This window comes from Ovis canadensis, chromosome 1 (genome assembly GCF_042477335.2).
Source record: "Ovis canadensis isolate MfBH-ARS-UI-01 breed Bighorn chromosome 1, ARS-UI_OviCan_v2, whole genome shotgun sequence".
Classification (NCBI taxonomy): domain Eukaryota; kingdom Metazoa; phylum Chordata; class Mammalia; order Artiodactyla; family Bovidae; genus Ovis; species Ovis canadensis.
Genome location: NC_091245.1, coordinates 194272610 through 194289672, shown reverse-complemented (window position 1 = coordinate 194289672; position 17063 = coordinate 194272610). Strand labels below are relative to the sequence as shown.

Sequence of the window (17063 nt, the reverse complement as noted above, 5' to 3'; positions counted from 1 at the left end):
GAAGTAGCAAGCCATGTTCTCACTGGTCAGGTGGTACCCATGTAGCAGGAGGAAAACCAGAGAGTGAAACTGAGGTCTGACTGTATTCCCAGGGATCTGCAATTCTCCAGTATACTTTCTGTTTACTTTAGCTGCTTTGGCTTATGTAATTGACATCAGTAAAACTAAACCTTTTTTTAATATTAACGTGCTTTTGTATGTTTTGTGACTAAAAAAAGTTTTATTCTAACCATGTAAGAGAGGAGACAGCTGCTCTTTTGAACACTGGAAGTAATAGTTTTATGGCACTGGTAGAAACGAAAATGTAGCCTTAGAGAGCAAAAATTTTTAATCCATAATTTTGAAGGGAGTTTTTAAAACACCAGTTCAGTTCAGTCGCTCAGTCATGTCCGACTCTTTGTAACCCCATGAATCGCAGCACACCAGGCTTCCCTGTCCATCACCAACTCCTGGAGTTTACTCAAACTCGTGTCCATTGAATCAGTGATGCCATCCAGCCATCTCATCCCCTGTCGTCCCCTTCTACTGCCCCCAATCCCTCCCAGCATCAGGGTCTTTTCCAGTGAGTCAACTCTTCGCATGAGGTGGCCAAAGTACTGGAGTTTCAGCCTTAGCATCAGTCCTTCCAATGAACACCCAGGACTGATCTCCTTTAGGATGGACTGGTTGGATCTCCTTGCAGTCCAAGGGACTCTCAAGAGTCTTCTCCAATACCACAATTCATAAACATCAATTCTTCGGTGCTCAGCTTTCTTTATAGTCCAACTCTCACATCCATACATGACCACTGGAAAAATCCATAGCTTTGGCTAGATGGACCTTTGTTGGAAAAGTAATGTCTTTGCTTTTTAATATGCTGTCTAGGTTGGTCACAGCTTCTCTTCCAAGGAGTAAACATCTTTTAATTTCATGGCTGCAGTCACCATCTGCAGTGATTTTGGAGCCAAAAACAGTCTGTCACTGTTTCCATTGTTTCCCCATCTATTTGCCATGAAGTGATAGGACCAGATGCCATGATCTTAGTTTTCTGAATGTTGAGTTTTAAGCCAACTTTTTCACTCTGCTCTTTCACTTTCATCAAGAGGCTATTTAGTTCTTCGCTTTCTGCCGAAGGGTGGTGTCATCTGCATATCTGAAGTTATTGCTATTTCTCCCGGCAATCTTGATTACAGCTTGTTTCATCCAGCCCAGCATTTCGCATGATGCTAATGCTATAAAAAGTAGGAAATACAGAAAAAGATCTTGTGGCTTTCAGTTAGACAAAGGTTTCTTAGGACACAAAAAGCATGAACAATAAAAGAAAAAAGTGAAGTCCAAGTTGGACCTCACCAAAATGGAAAACTTCTGCTCTTCCCCTCTCCTCAAAAAAAAAAATCTGAAAATAAAAAGTCAAGCCATAAACTGGGAGAAAGTATTTGTCACATATCTATTAAAGGACTTACATACATATTCATTAAGTTCTTACAACTTAATGAAAAGACAATCCAGTTTAAAAATGAACGAAGGATTTGAACAGACACTTCACCAAAGTGAATTTACAAACAGCTAATAAGTACATGAGAAGGTAAGAAGATATGGACGTCCCTCGTACTTCAGTTGATAAAGAATCCGCCTGCAATCCAGGAGACCCTGGTTTGATTTCTGGGTCAGGAAGATCTGCTGGAAAAGAGAAAGGCTACCCACTCCAGTATTCTTGGGCTTCCCTTGTGGCTCAGCTGATAAAGAATCCGCCTTCCATTCCAGAGACCTGTGTTTGATCCCTGGGTTGGGAAGATCCCCTGGAAAAGAGAAAGGCTACCCACTCCAGTATTCTGGCCTAGAGAATTCCATGGACTGTATAGTCCATGGGGTCGCAAAGAGTTGGACATGACTGAGTGACTTTCACTTCACATGAGAAGGTAGCTGACATCAATAGTCACTAGGTAAACACAATATTACAAGGTTATATCTATACATATCCATCAGAATAGCTAAAATTAAAAAGACTGACAATATTGGAAAGGATGCAGAGCAACTGGAACTCTCTTATATTGTTAAGAATAAAAAAATGGATCAGCCACTTTGGAAGAAAAGTTTGGCAGTTTTTATGAAGTCAAACATACTTACCTATGACCCACCAAGTCCACTCCTAGATATTTGCCCAAGAGAAATAAAAATTTAGGTCCATACAAAAGTCCCTACTCAGAAGTTTATAGCTACTTATTCACAATGGCCAAATTGAAAATGAACCAAATGTCCATCAACTGGTAACTATTTAAACACATTATAGTATGTCCATATCATGGAATATTACTGAGAAGAGGAACAAACTGTTGATACATGCAAGAAAATTTCAAAAACATTTTGATACATAAAGGAAGTCAGACCAAAATACTGTATCATTCTACTTAAGTGACACTCTAGAAAAAGCAAAGCAGAAAGCAGATCAGAGGTCACCAGAGGTCAGAGGTGGGTATAGAATTGATTGCAAGTAAGTACGAGGGAAATTTGGGGAGTAATAGGGGTGATGTTCTGTGAGGTTTACCATGATTGTGGTGGTGGTCACATGACTATAAACATTTGTCCAAACTCAACAAACTGCACTTCTCAAAAAATTATTTTATTAAAAATTTTTTAATTATTTATTTATTTGTTTTGGGCTGCTCTGGGTCTTCACTGCTGTGTGCAGGCTTCCTCTGGTTGAGGAGAGCACAGGCTGCTCTCTAGCTGCAGTGAGCAGGCTTCTCCTTGTGGTGGCTTCTCATGTTGAGGAGCACAGGCTCCAGAGCCTGCAGGCAGCTGTGGCACATGGGCTTAGTGGCCCCACAGCAATATGGAATCTTCCCAGACCAGGGATTGAACCCGTGTCCCCTACACTAGCAGGCAGATTCTTCACCACGAGACCACCAGAGGTGTTCCTGTATTTTTTTAAATTTTTGAATTTTATTGTACATAAGTTATATCTCAAAACTGATTTTTTAAAGATTGCTTGCTATAAAAAGTACATTTTCAAGACAAGATTCTTAGTGTGTTCTTTCCAAACCTATTACTTACCAACCAATGTCCTTATACATAGAACATTTGAAGTTTTCATGCTTTTGAGGTTTGTCTTTCTTTGAGTTATCACTAATTTTTGACTTAAAATTAGAATTTTTTCCCCATAGATTTTACATGCTTTTTACATGCTTGCTTTTTCTAGTTTGAAAGTTGTGTTAGAAATAACAGTACAAACAGGGTTTAAACTGGGCACATTTTCAACAGAAACACTTTGGTTGTTCAGCAGGCACAGGTCCCCCAGAATTAAAAATGTCACTCAATATGTGTCAATAAATGCCCTCCCCAATCTTCCATCGTCATTGCTCCACTCATCAACAGCAGTAGCAGAAGTAAGAGGAAAAACGTATCTTCTAAATCATGTTGTTAACAAGGGTTCAAAGAATGGAGACCTGGTAGAAGCAAAAAAAGAAAGAAAAAAAGCTTTTATTTGGGGTTTGTTAAGACTTCAGCCTGGGAAGCACAAATCTAAGAAAGCACTTGAAATGTGTTCTTCTGGACTACAAAATGGAGGAAGCTTATACAGGCAAAAACTGCAAGGTCACAGTTAGTTACATAAATTGTCAAGAATTAGGATTGGATCTGGCAAGTAAGGGTGCTTGTTAAGCAAGGATTAGTTGGGGTTCAAGACGATTACGTAGTTGCTAAGTAGAGTTGGGGGGCTTTGAAACTACAAGGTTGCATCTAGGAGCTGCTAGTAGATATTGTTTTGAAAATGGCTGATGGTGTCTGAGTTATATACAGTTCCGAAGGTTCAAGTTCTCAGTGATACAGGGACATGTCTAAAACCACATCCACAATGGCCACCCAGCTCCATTTTGGATGCCTGAACCATAGTTACTCCCATTTTAGTTTTTAAATGATCTTAAATATGTCATCAGTGTCTGCTTTGGAAAAAACTCATAAAATCTAAAAATTTTGCAAAATACATGGCAGGTGTAACTATTCAGGTTATTGTGTTTCTTTCCATCTAAAAGTCACGAACTAAGAATGCATGCATTAAGTGATAGATGTAGTTCAGTTACAGAAATGTTTTGTCACTGAGTCATTACTCTGCCCAAGGTAGTATTAATTTGCCAAATGAAAAAAAAAATCTCCTCTAAAGCAGTTAGTGTCAAATCCATAATAGAGGTGATTTAGTTTCAGCAAAATAACATCAGCCATCGTAATAAATTATTACTGGCAATTTTATTAGTTGTGATTTGGTTTGTGTTCAATATGTAGGTTTGTTTTGATTTTGTAGTTACGTAAGAGTTGTAAGAATCTCATACCTAATATTGGATTTGGACAAACAACTTTGGTATAATAATTAAATAACAATCAATCATAGAAGTCTAATAAGTTTTTTCTTTTGAAAGTGGACAGTACTCAAACTTGAATGCATTGGCTTGCACACAGAGTCCTGAAAATCCTCTTGAGTAGTCTTTGGCGTCTCTAGGTAAGACTAAATCAGTCAGGTTGCTGGGGAAGGTGGGAAAGTAGCAAAGTTAGAACCAATAGTGTGTTCTGGAGTGTGTTCTGAAGGAGCATTTTTCAGTATAAATTCTAAGGTAGCCAAGTAGAATAACTAGTCACATTTTCAGTAAGAGGTTTTGGAGTCAAGAAGGAAGCCCGGGTTTCCGGTTTCAGTGACTAGGTGGATCCTAATGCCGTAAATCTAGGTAAGGAGCACAGGAGGGTGAACAAGTTTGACTACTTAGACCTGATCTGCCCTGACTTGCCCTGACTAGCACTTCTGGTGTCATTACCATCAGTTCTCCAAAATGACACATAGCCGCTATTATTTGTCAGTACTCTTTGGTTGCACGAGACAGAATCCCACTGGAGAGGCAGGGGGTGGTTTGGGGTCTGTTACCAGAATAAGCCAGAGAGAGGACTAAGCAGACAATTCTGTTTCTCTTTGTTTCCCTTAAACCTCTTACTCCTAGGCTTGCTCCCTTTTGAATAACATATTCTAATTTTCTGATTGACGTTACTGATTTTCATGAGGCATTAACTTTTGGTTCTAAGAATTTTCAGTATTTTCCCTTTCTGCATTGCTCTGCAGAGATTTAGCTCCCCCTAGAGACACAATCCTGTGGCTGCAGTCCACGGGGTCTCAGGGAGTCGGACACTTTCTCCTCTCTGGGTCAATCTAATTGGAGCAAATCAAACTGTTTTTCCCTATTTCTTTCATACATCATCATTTAAGATCATCAAGAATTCCAGTTCCAGAATCTGCCCTTGTCTCCTTGCACAATATCTATTTCTGGACAGCTTTCATAAAGGAGAGCACTTTTGGCAGGTTAACCAGGGAAATTGCACAGGCTGACAGCAATAGCAAACTTGAACAAGACTGCAATGCCAGTCTCAGGAATATGCATGCCATTGGCTTCTGCATGGGATTATATGCAAAATCTTAGAGCTCTGATTCACCTCATTTGTAAAGCTTGAAACAAATGGAAACAGCTATTATTTGATGTTTCCCTTGAAGACACTTCCAGCTCTGGTTTCTGTTTCCCAGAGGCCTAATGTTACAATCCTCTTGATGTCTATGATTTTATACTACCACCAAAGGTCAAACAAGAGATAAACAGACAGTAGGTTTACTGCTATTTTGTCTCTTCTTTGTTACCCACAGTACTTTTATAATAATCCTGTTTGGAGGGGAAAAAAAAAAGAAGAGGGGAGGGAGAGAGGAAGGGAAAACGGAAAGAAGGCAGGCTGGCTCTTTCTTTGTAGGATGACATTTCCTTCAAAGCTTGTGTCTTTTGAGACCAAGGTATCACCATAATTTTGTTTGTAAATCAGATTCACCAGTGAAGATTTTTTAAATATTTAGATGCCTGTGCCCTATCACTCAAATACCTGATTCAGTACCAATTTCTATTTCATTAGTTCCTTTATTAATCCCTTCATTCTTCTATCTTTAGCTTTGATTTCCTCTTTTTCAGACGTCTTGAGACGGATACTTAGAGCTCACTGATTTTCCTTCTAAGTGTGGTGTTACCTGCATCCTTCCAGCTACATGTACCACACTTTCATTATTGTTCCAATCAGTTCAGTTCAGGCTTTCAGTCAGGTCTGACTCTTTGTGACCACATGAACTGCAGCACACCAGGCCTCCATGTCCATTACCAACTCCTGGAGTTTAACCAAACCCATGTCCATCGAGTCAGTGATGCCATCCAACAATCTCATCCTCTGTCGTCCTCTTCTCCTGCTGTCCTCAATCTTTCCCAGCATCACGGTCTTTTCAAATGAGTCAGCTCTTCGCATCAGGTGGCCAAAGTACTGGAGTTTCAGCTTCAACATCAGTCCTTCAAATGAACAACCAGGGCTGATCTATTTTAGGATGGACTGGTTGGATCTCCTTGCAGTCCAAGGGACTCTCAAGAGTCTTCTCCAACACCACAGTTCAAAAGCATCAATTCTTTGGTGCTCAGCTTTCTTTATAGTCCAACTCTCACATCCATACATGACCACTGGAAAAACCATAACTTTGACTAGATGGACCTTTGTTGGAAAAGTAATGTCTCTGCTTTTTAATATGCTGTTTAGGCTGGTCATAACTTTCCTTCCAAGGAGTAAGCGTCTTTTAATTTCATGGCTGCAATCACCATCTGCAGCAATCTTGGAGCCCAGAAAAATTAAGTCAGCCACTGTTTCCACTGTTTCCTCATCTATTTGCCGTGAAGTGGTGGGACTGGATGCCATGATCTTAGTTTTCTGAATGTTGAGCTTTAAGCCAACTTTTTCACTCTCCTCTTTCACTTTCCTCAAGAGGCTCTTTAGTTCTTCACTTTCTGCCATAAGGGTGGTGTCATCTGCATATCTGAGGTTATTGATATTTCTCCCAGCAATCTTGATTCCAGCTGTGCTTCCTCCAGCCCAGCATTTCTCATGATGTACTCTGCATATAAGTTAAATAAGCAGGGTGAAAATATACAGCCTTGACGTACTCCTTTTCCTATTTGGAACCAGTCTGTTGTTCCATGTCCAGTTTAACTGTTTCTTCCTGACCTGCATATAGGTTTCTCAAGAGGCAGGTCACGTGGTCTGGTATTCCCATCTCTTTCAGAATTTTCCACAGTTTATTGTGATCCACACACTCAAAGGCTTTGGCATAGTCAATAAAGCAGAAATAGATGTTTTTCTGGAACTCTCTTGCTTTTTCCATGATCCAGTAGATGTTGGCAATTTTGATCTCTGGTTCCTCTGCCTTTTCTAAAACCAGCTTGAACATCAGGGAGTTCACGGTTCACGTATTGCTGAAGCCTGGCTTGGACAATTTTAAGCATCACTTTACTAGCGTGTTGAGATGAGTGCAATTGTGCAGTAGTTTGAGCATTCTTTGACATTGCCTTTCTTTGGGATTGGAATGAAAACTGACCTTTTCCAGTCTTGTGGCCACTGCTGAGTTTTCCAAATTTGCTGGCATGTTGAGTGCAGCACTTTGACAGCATCATCTTTCAGGATTTCAAATAGCTCCACTGGAATTCCATCACCTCCACTAGCTTTGTTCATAGTGATGCTTCCTAAGGCCCATTTGACTTCACATTCCAGGATGTCTGACTCTAGGTGAGTGATCACACCATCATGATTATCTGGGTCATGAAGATCTTTTTTGTACAGTTCTTTCATGTATTCTTGCCACCTCTTCTTAATATCTTCTGCTTCTGTTAGGTACATACCATTTCTGTCCTTTATTGAGCCCATCTTTGCATGAAATGTTCCCTTGGTATCTCTAATTTTCTTGAAGAGATCTCTAGTCTTTCCCATTCTGTTGTTTTCCTCTATTTCTTTGCATTGATCACTGAGGAAGGCTTTCTTATCTCTCCTTGCTATTCTTTGGAACTCTGCATTCAGATGCTTATATCTTTCCTTTTCTCCTTTGCTTTTTGCTTCTCTTCTTTTCACAGCTATTCATAAGGCCTCCTCAGACAGCCATTTTGCCTTTTTGCATTTCTTTTTCTTGGGGATAGTCTTGATCCTTGTCTCCTGTACAATGTCACGTACCTCCATCCATAGTTCATCAGGCACTCTGTCTATCAGATCTAGTCCCTTAAATCTATTTCTCACTTCCACTGTATGGTGATAAGGGATTTGATTTAGGTCATACCTAAATGTCTAATGGTTTTCTGCACTTTCTTCAATTTCAGTCTGAATTTGGCAATAAGGAGTTCATGATCTGAGCCACAGTCAGCTCCTGGTCTTCTTTTTGCTGACTGTATAGAGCTTCTCCATCTTTGGCTGCAAAGAATATAATCAGTCTGATTTCAGTGTCAACCATCTGGTGATGTCCATGTGTAGCGTCTTCTCTTGTGTTGTTGGAAGAGGATGTTTGCTATGACCAGGGCGTTCTCTTGGCAGAATCTATTAGCCTTTGCCCTGCTTCACTCTCTACTCCAAGGCCAAATTTGCCTGTTATGCCAGGTGTTTCTTGACTTCCTACTGTTGCATTCCAGTCCCCTATAATGGCAAGGACATCTTTTTTGGGGTGTTAGTTCTAGAAGTTCTTGTAGGTCTTCATAGAACTGTTCAACTTCAGCTTCTTCAGTGTTACTGGTCGGAGCACAGACTTGGATTGCCATGATACTGAATGGTTTGCCTTGGAAACGAACAGAGATCATTCTGTCATTTTTGAGATTGCATCCAAGTACTGCACAACATTTTAAATTCCATTGTGATTTCTTCTTTGAGATATGGGTTATTTAGAAACATAGTAAATATTAACATGTTTTCCCCTGATATTGGGAACAAGAGAAGAGAAGGATATGTCCATCCTTCATTTCTATTTGACATCCTCCAGAAGGTCCTAAGTAGTATGAGGTAAAAAAAAGAAAAAAAAAGCTTAAGAATTAGAAAGTAAGAAGTAAAACTGTCATTCACAGACAATATGGTTGCGCATGCAGAAAATCAAAGAATCTACAGATGAATTACTAAAATTAAAAATAAATTTAGGGTGCTGAATAAAAGGATAAATTTATAAAAATTGCCAATATTACTATATAACAGCAGCAATAGGGAAAAAATTTTAAATGTCATTTACAATAGCATCAAAAAACACCAAATATTTAGTATTAAGTCTAAAGAAATACATGCAAAAGGTCTACAGAGAAAGGTGCAAGATGTGATTGAGAAAAACTGAAGAAAATTTAAAAGTTTTTCTCATATTTATGAATTAGATGATTAAATATTATAAAGAGATCAATGTAACCCTAATCAACCTCCCAGCTAGTATTATTATAAGAATTAGTAAGCTTGCTGTAAATTTTATATGAAAATGCAAATGGTTCAGAACAGCCCATTCTTGAAGAACAGACGTAGAAGACTCACTATGTGATATTAAGGCTTATTATATAAAGCTACAATAACTAAGACTGTGGTATGGGCACAAGAGTAGATAAACAGATAAATGGGACAGAATAGAGGACAGAAATAGAAGCTTATAAATATGGAAACTTGATTAATGACAAAGGTGCACTGCAGAGTAGTGAGAACAGGACAGTCTTGGTAATAAATGGAATTGGGTCAACTGCATATCCATATGAAGGAAAAATGCATCTGATCTCTTCTTCAAACTCATCAAAAAGCTATTTCTAGATGCGTTGCAAATCTAAATGTGATAGATAATGTAATAAAGCTTCTAAAGAGAAAAAGAACATTTTCATAACCTTGGGAAAAGGAAAGATTTCATATGTAAGATGAAATGAAAACATTGATAAATGAAACATTGATAAATGGGGCTACATTAAAATTAAGAACATCTGTTCATCAAAACATCATTAAGAGGGCAAGCCACAGAGGGGAATAAGATATGTGCAATGTGTATAACTGACAAAGGACTCTGAGTAAATGATTAAGTGATCAATCAATAAGAGAAAAAAGCAAATCCAATAGTAAAATGGGCAAAAGATGTGAATGGGCCAGTAGATATCCAAAAGAGCAATAATTATATGAAAAGGTGATCAGTTTCATGGAAACCAGAAAATACAAACTAAAACACACCCACCAGAATGGCTAGCATCTTAAAAACTGACAATATGAGGTGCAGATGATATATGGAACAACTGAGACTCTCATACACTGCACATGAGAATAAAAATTGGTACAACCATTTTGCAAAACTAATTGGCTACCTGTGTAAACTTGACTATCAGCACAGCTTGTGACTCAGCAATTCCATCACTAGATATATACCCAACAGGAATTCTATACTGAAAGACATGTACAAGAACGTTCATAGCAGCATTATCTATAATAGCCCACCAATGGCAACAACTCAGATGTCTAACAACAATAGAATATATAAGTAGATGGTGATATAGTCATACAATGGAATACCATACAAAAATGAAACTAACTACTTCACTCAACAACAAGGATAACTCTTCCAAACATAATGGTAAGCAGAAGGAACCAGTCAAAAAATAATACATACGTCAAGCCATGACAGAGTAACTGGTACCAGACTAAAGCTCCTGCAATAAGAAATTAGATGACTGTACAATATATATGAAATAATATGCATGTCTTCAGTCATTGGACCATAGGCAGCCCGGGAGAGTGATTTCTGAAAGAAAGGAAAAGTGAAGTGAGCACTACAATTTTCCTAGCTTTCTACCTGGTGGCATTTACCAAATATCAGCATAAGAAGAGGGATTCCAAGTAAAGCATGACAGACTTGCTGAGCTGAGGAGAAAAGAGTCAGAGCTTGTAGAGAGTGAGGCAACTAAAATTTCTGGAACCAGACTACAAGAGAGACGGGAGCAGATATATGCAAAGAAGGAGACCCAGAAATCTGTGTAGGAGTTGCAGTGTGTCTTTTGCCAAATATGAAGCCAAGGAAAGAAACCTATAGGGGAGAATCTTTCCTTGTCTCTTCCTACGTTCCTACCAACCTTCGGTGTTCCTTGGCTTTAGCTGTAGGACTACAATCTGCCTTTGTCCTCACAGTGGCAACCTGCCATTGTGTGTGTCTGTCTTTTCTCTTCTTATAAAGACACTTGCTATTGTCTGAAAATGTTCCCCCCAAATTCTTATGTTGAAACCTAACTCCGGAGGAGATGTGGAGACTTTGGAATGTGCTTAGGTCATGACGGTGGAGGCCCCATGAATGGGATTAGTAAGTTTTACAGTACGAGCTTTATAAAAGAGGCTCCAGAGATATCCCCAACCCCTTCTACCACTTGAGGACACAGGAAGAAGAGGCCAGCCAGGAAATAAGAAGTGTATCCCCACAGGAAGGCAGCCATGCTGGTACCTTGATCTTAGAGCTCCCGGCCTCCAGAACTGTGAGAAATAGTGTCTGTTGTGTATAAGCTATTCAGTCTGTGGTGTCTTGTTATAGCAGCCTGTAGGGGCTAAGACAACACTAGTCTTAGTGCTGTGTTAATGACCCACCCTACTCCAATCTGATCTTTTTTACTTGCAAATGTCTTTTTATTTCATCTTCATGCTGAAGGGTAGTATTACCAATCATGGGTTGATAATTTTTTACCCCTTGTTTTTGTTTGGTTTCATCAGTTTCAAGATGATAGTTCAATTTCTCCTGACTGGTATTTTTTCTGAGAAGTCAGCAGTAATGTTTATCTTTGCTTCTCTGTATTTAATTTATCATTTATTCTTCAGTGCTTTCTATTTGTTTATAATCCTGTGTATTTTATTTTATTTTGGCCATTGCATAATGAGCTTGTGAGATCTTAATTCCCTGACCAGGGATTGAACCTGGGCCCTATCAATGACAGCACAATGTCCTAACCGCTGGACCACCAGGGAATTCCCTATTCTTTTGTGCTTTTAAAATATTCTCTTCATCACTGTTTTTCAACTTGATTTTGTTGTGCTTTGGTATGAGTTTTGTCAGTATTACTGACAAATTAAAATTATATTTAAAGTGTACAACATGATGATTTGATATACACTGTGAAAGGAGTCCCCAATCCAGTTAATTATCACAACTATCACCTCTTTCTTTCTCTTCCTATCTGTCTTTCTTTTTCTTTCCTTCTTGGTGAGAACATTTAAATTTCACTGTCTTAGTAAATTTCATTTATACAATACAGTGTAATCAACTATAGTCACATTGGTATGCTTTTCCTTATGTATATTCTGCTTGGACTTCTTTGAACTTCTTGGAATTTAATGTGTCACTAAATTTGAAAATATTTCTGACATCAAATGGCTTTTGCTGCTTCCCTCTCTTGTTGGAACTCCAGTACACATATGGCAGAACTCTTTATTATCGTCTCACAGATTACTGAGGCTCTAGTTAGTTATTTTTCAGCCTTACTTCTCTGTGCTTCAGTTTAAAAGGTTTCTAGTGCCCTGTCTTCAGACCCGTTGCTCCTTTCATCTCCAGTGCATAATTTACCCAGTAAATTTTTTAATACATTTTAAAAAATATAAATTTATTTATTTTAATTGGAGGTTAATTACTTTACAATATTGTGTTGGTTTTGCCACACATCAACATGAATCCACCAAAAAATATGGAACGCTTCACGAATTTGCACGTCATCCTTGCACAGGGGCCATGCTAATCTACTCTGTATCATTCCAGTTTTAGTATATGTGCTGCTGAAGCGAGCACAATACATTTTTTTAATGCTATTTGTTTTGGCTGTGTTGGGTCTTTGTTTCTGCACGTGGGCTTTCTCTAGTTGCAATGTGAGGGCTTCTCTTTGCAGTGGCTTCTGGTTTAGCAGAGCACGGGCTCTAGAGCATGCAGGCTGCAGTAGTTGTAGTAGGTGGGCTTATTTGCTCCACAACATGTGGAATTATCCCAGACCAAGGATCAAACCTGGGTCCCCTATATTGGCAGGCAGACTCAACCACTGGACCACCAGTGAAGTCCAACCTAGTAAATTTTAAATTTTAGATTCCGCATTTTTCAGCTCTAGGAATTCCATTTGGTTCATGCATTAGTCTACTGGGGCTGCCATAATAGAATACCACAGACTGGATGGCTTAAACAGCAGGAAATTGTTTGTCACATTTCTGGAGGCTAGAAGTCCAATAACAAGGTGCTGATAGGTTTGGTTATCCCCTGAAACCTCTCACCTTTGCTTGCAGATGGCTGCCTTCTCACTGTGTCCTCACATGGCCTTTCTCTCATGTGTGTACCTCCCTGCTGACTCTTCTTCCTGTAATGACAGTAGTCACATTGGATTAGGGCTCCACCCTTATAATGTCATAAAATTGTAATGATCTCTTTAAAGTTCCTATTTCCAAATCACATTGGGTGTTAAGGCTTCAACATGCAAATTTACAGTGAGGGTAGGGGATACGATTCAGTCCATAACATTGCATAATGGAATATTATTTGGCAATAAAAAGGGAATGAAATACAAGCACAGGCTATAATATGGGTGAACCTTGGAAACATGCTAAGTAAATGAAGCCAGTTGCAAAAGACTACATATTGTATGATCCCATTTATATGAAATGTCCAGAATAGGCAAATCTACAGAGACTGAAAATAAACAGTTGCTAGTGCTGGGGGCAGTGGGGTGAAGGGTTGGGAAGAAACAGGTAGTGACTGCTGAGAGATATAGGGCTTCTTTTTGTGATGATGTAAATGTTCAAAATTGAGGTAATGATAGTTGCACAACTCTGAATATGCTAAAAACTCTTGAATTGTACATTTAAAATGAGTCACTTGTATGATATATGAATTACATCTCAGTAAAGCATTACAAATACATACTGTATGATTCCATTTGTTAAAAGTTCAAAAATAAAACTAATGTTTAATGAGAGATTGTGGTTATCTTTTAGAGAGAGAGGAAAAGCAATAAATGAGAGGGGCCACAAAGGCCATGACAAATCTGGCATATTAGCAACATTCTTTTTTTTTTTTTTAATTTAGCTTAAGGTTACATGAGTGTGTTCACTTTGTGATAAATCATTAAAAGGAAAAACACCATTTCCTCTCTATATGCAATACTTCTGACACCAGATGTGTGGGGTTTTCCACACCAAACAATTCTCTAGTTCTTGGCAGACACTGGCTGGATGTCCTACAATTTAACCCAGTTCTAAAACTAACTGCCTGGAGTTGGCACAGACCCACAGGTTAAGGGCTGAGTCACACAAGATTGCCCCCACTTCAGATGCCAAAGTGTAACTTGTACTTCTGAATAACTGGGGGGCTACATATCAGGGGTTCCTGTGACCGCCTCAAGTTTGGCAATTTGCTAGAATGGCTCACAGAACCCTGGAAAACAGTTTACTTACTGTTGCCAATTTACTGGGGTTTCCCAGGTGGCATTAGTGGTAAAGAACCTGGCTGCCTATGCAGGAGATGTAAGAGACGTGGTTTCAATCCCTGGGCGGGAAAGACCCCCTGGAGGAAGGCATGACAACCCACTCCAGGATTCTTGCCTGGAGAATCCCATAGACGGAGGAGCCTGGTGGGCTACAGTCCATAGGGTTGCAAAGAGTTGGACATGACTGAAGTGATGTAGCATGCATACACGTGCCAATTTATTACAAATAATAAATTAAAGAATACAAATAAACAGCCAGATGAAGAGATACATAGGGTGAAGGGTCCTGAGTTATAGGAACTTTTATCCCTGCTGAGTTTGGGGTGCACCACCCTACTGGCATATCGCTGTGTTCTTGTTCACCAAACTGGAAGCTCCCCAAACCCTTTGATTAGGACTTTTATGGCAGCTTCATTTCATTGGCATTAGTGATTGCCTTAACATTTAACCACTTCTCCTTCCCCAGAGGCTGAGGGGAGGAGCTGAAAATTCCAACCCTCTAGTCACATGGTTGAGTCTCTTGGTAACCAGCCCCACATCCTTAGGGCTTTCTAAAACTCACCTCACTAACATAAACTCAGGTACTGTTGAAAGGGAGTTGCTATGAATAACAATGGGCACTCCTTTCACTTTTATCACTCTGGAGTCATTTCAGTAACTGGGAATTAAACCAAATGTTATAATAAAAGATGCTTCTTTTACCTGTTTTAGGACCTAAGGACAAAAAACAATTATAACAAGAGATGTTCTGTTACTCTTACCACTTAGGAAGTTATAAGAGTTTTAGAAGCTCTGTGCCAAGAACCAGGACAAAGACCCAATAAGTATTTCTTATTATATCATAACATCACATCGAGCGTATTGATCTTAAAAGTAAGTTATTTTACTAGCAAAAAATGGGTTTAGTTGGGAATAGCAGAGAGCTGCAGTTCAAGACAAACAAGCCACAGCAAAAACCATAAGCAAGTTCAACAAACAAAGGAGAAGAACATTATTTTATAGAGAAAAAGGAGGAAGTATAAGATTATTATCATGAGTGAAAGCCCATTGGAAAAAAGTGGGAGTTCAGGGTGATGACAGTTTCTTATTGGTTAAGTTGCTGGGGTAGCTGATTTCTTGTAGGATAATCAACATACACCTTGTCTGGTTGGGGCCTGTAATTGATGATTCTTTCTTGTTGGTGATTCTTCTATTGGGGTCTGTAATTGACAGTTTTCCTGTAATTAACTGACTTGAGTGGTACTGCATAAAAGCTCCCCCTTCCACCTCTCAGTGCCATTTTAGTGACATTTTCCTTTATTAATTTTCACAAACTTATGATACACAGTGTTCTGTGTGTGTTACACTTCAATGTTTTAAAAACACTTATTCATTTAAAAAATACCAACATATTCGGAGTGGGTAAACTATTTGTATGTTTTTCGCAAGTTCCTTAATGGAAGTTTCCATAAGAACCCCACTGTCTATGAGTATGCCTGTCACACTGACACATCTGGGGATCAGTAGTCAATCTAGCAAGTAGAGTCTGCGGAGATTCTTTGAGATTAACATTTGAAAAAGAAATGTCATACAGAAAAATAAAAAGTAAAGAAATGTCATACAAGTATAGACGGATAGAATACAGGTGAATTCTATAGAATACAGGTGTATTCTTAATTTGGCTTTACCCCAGAGCAGGACCTAAGATGAGAATTGCATTTGGCGTGTGAGATGATTCCATTACCTAACTCAGGTTCGGCTGCTAATGGCTCAATAATCCTATACAGAGAGAAAAATGCTAAATAAAAGGAAAGGTAGGTTGATTGAGGAAGCTGGCAATCCTGGGAAAGAAGTAGACTCATGTCCAAATGAACCAACTCCCTACTCCCCAGAAATTATTTAGGGAAAAGAGGAGGAGGATACATGCTAAGAGAGGTTATGGGATGTGTGATCAGCTCATGGACATTCTTCTGATTGATTGGTGGTGAGATACTCAGGAGTCAACATCATCAACCTTCTGGTTCCAACCAATCTGGGATCTACGTGCTTGTGGACAGGAAGCAGTTAACTTCTTCCATCTGGTGGGGGCTTCATTGTCTGCAAAATACCTCAAAGAATATGGCTCAGAATATTATCTAAGTCCTTGAGGAAGAACTAAAGTTCCTTGACTTTGCTTGATGACTAAACTATTATTATTTTGTCTTGTTTGACTGTTTTCCTTTGTTTCTGCGTTTTCTCATTTCTCTGATTAAATTTATTCTTCAGAATTCATGGAAGGCCTAGGAGGCTAAAATTTTTCTACAAACAAGAGGCAGGCAGGGGACCTCCCTGGTGGTCCAGTGGTTAAGAACCTGCCTGCTAATGCCGGGGACCCGGGTTCCATCCCTGGTCAGGGAAGATCCCACATCCTGCAGAGCAGCTAAGCCCATGTGCCACAACTGTTGAACCAAAGTGCTGCAACTATTGAAGCCCGCATACCTAGAACCCATGCTTCACAATGAGAGAAGCCACCACAGTGAGAAGCCTGAGACAGCAGCTAGAGAGTAGCCCCTGTTTGCCACAACTAGAGAAAGTCCACCTGTAGCAATGAAGACCCAGTGCAGCCATAAATAAATAAATTAAAAGGCAAGTGGAGGACGTGTACGGGGGCGTGGGTAGTGCTGTGTCCTGGGAAGGCCCTATAGGGTCCTGCTCAGTTACAATTCCAGGAAGCGCCCATAGTACAGAAGTAGGAAAGTGAGACAGAGAAGGGAAGGAAGCCAGCACAGAGTACAGGTTCCCTCTGTGGGTAATTAAGGG

General features: G+C 39.4%; 1 long non-coding RNA gene and 2 other non-coding genes across 3 annotated transcripts in view; all 3 read right to left on the bottom strand.

Moving 5' to 3' along the window:
- Nucleotides 1–2902: 2902 nt before the first annotated feature.
- Nucleotides 2903–17063, bottom strand: part of LOC138422340 (uncharacterized) — a 28865-nt gene continuing 14704 nt past the window's right edge. Inside the window, exons 2-3 of the long non-coding RNA XR_011249841.1 lie at nt 13078–13160; nt 2903–3425 (exon numbers count right to left, since the gene is read on the bottom strand). This is a non-coding gene — a long non-coding RNA (uncharacterized lncRNA). The remainder of the gene's footprint in view (nt 3426–13077; nt 13161–17063) is intronic.
- Nucleotides 11722–11793, bottom strand: TRNAD-GUC (transfer RNA aspartic acid (anticodon GUC)). Its single transcript has one exon. It is a non-coding gene; the product is annotated as a tRNA-Asp (tRNA).
- On the bottom strand, nt 12501–12607 carry LOC138431354 (U6 spliceosomal RNA). The gene has a single exon (XR_011253623.1). It is a non-coding gene; the product is annotated as a U6 spliceosomal RNA (small nuclear RNA).